We start from the raw sequence: 1,452 nt of genomic DNA, 5'->3' as shown, positions 1-1,452 counted from the left end.
TGGCTATTGGCACCTTTGCCGGGACCTCTGAGCCACCTCTGGAAGCAGAGAGAATAAGTTAGACTTCCCTGGGAAGGGAAAACGGTGAGTTTTTCTTTTTCCTTTTAAAACCCAGCAACCCAGTGCAGGTGTGTCCACCCTGAAGCAGTCTGTTTGTGTTTAGGGACCTCCTAGGCTGTGAAGGCCCTGGTCTTTCCTACTGACCTTGTCTGCACACTGACTTCTCATCCTTACGTACATGGGCCGAACCCCGCAGTGAACCAGGCTGAGCCGGTTCCCCAGAGCGTTCCTGCTGCTCATGCTGCTGACCTGCTGGGGCCAGGCCCTTGGCCTGGAGCCTCCCGATGCCCTGGAGAGAAGTGTTTCTCTCAGCCGCTCATGCCCACTGGCAGAGCCTGGGATACCACTGCCCCAGAGGTCAAGGCCAAAGGCTTTTTAGTACATCCACAGAGCCTCCCTGTTTGCTCATTCTGCGCACCGTGTATTCATTCACTCAGATCTCTGCCACCACTGCTCATTTCAAAGGACGTAGTGACTCAGTGGTTACCGCTGTCTCTCTAACCGCAGGGTAAGCAGTTCAAAAGCACCAGTCCCTTCTTGGGCGGAAGCCCAGGCTTTCAGAAGTGGCTCTCCCCTGCCCTAGAGGGTTGTTACCCAATGGCTGTGTGTTTGGTGTTGAAGGCCCTCCTTGCACACCCATTTCCTCAGCTGGGAAACAGGGGGATGCTAGCAAGACCGACCCAGAGGCCACCGTGAACGTGACCTGAAGGACTCTTCCTGACTCTCTGGGAGGTCAGGAAATGCGGAGCCTGTGCTGTGCCGGGGAAGGAAGGCTGCCGCTGCCGCCAGCCCCAGGGCCGCTCGGCGGCCTTCCAGGCTGGGGTCTTTGGAAGCTGCTCACCAGGCCTGGGCCCCCAGGTGCCTGGTCTACAGGAGGTCTAGAGGCTTCCTGGCCCACGCCAGGCCAGGCGATGAGCACCGCGCGGCCCACAGGGCTGACCGGTGTCAGGAGAGGACCACAGGGGAAGTGCCCTGGGTGCGCGGACGAGTGCGTGCACGCTCAGGACAGACGGGAGCAGTCTTTTTTATTTTTTAATCATTTTATTGGGGGCTCGTACAACTCCGAGGGAGCAGTCTTTTCACCGCGGACGTCGGAGGTCGCCGAGGCGGTACTGAAGGTGGCCGAGGGCAGAAGCAGCGCCCTCCACAGCAGCACCTCCTGGAGGGCGGAGGCGGCAGAGGGGCTTCCACAGGCCCTGGGGCATGTAGCTTTGTGTGGAGCGTTCAGGCCTCCCGGTGAAGGTGAAGGTGAAGGTGAAGGTGACTAGCTTCCCTGCTCCTGCTGATTTGGAAAACAAAGAGCACATTGGGCATTTACATGAAATAGGCAGACCACTTAGATATATTTATTTTACTTTTCAGTCAAATTGTTGGAAACACAGAGGTCATTGC

Source organism: Echinops telfairi, unplaced genomic scaffold (assembly GCF_000313985.2).
Source record: "Echinops telfairi isolate 266 unplaced genomic scaffold, ASM31398v2 ScPeMD7_443;HRSCAF=831, whole genome shotgun sequence".
NCBI classification, from domain to species: domain Eukaryota; kingdom Metazoa; phylum Chordata; class Mammalia; order Afrosoricida; family Tenrecidae; genus Echinops; species Echinops telfairi.
This window is presented reverse-complemented; position numbering follows the sequence as displayed.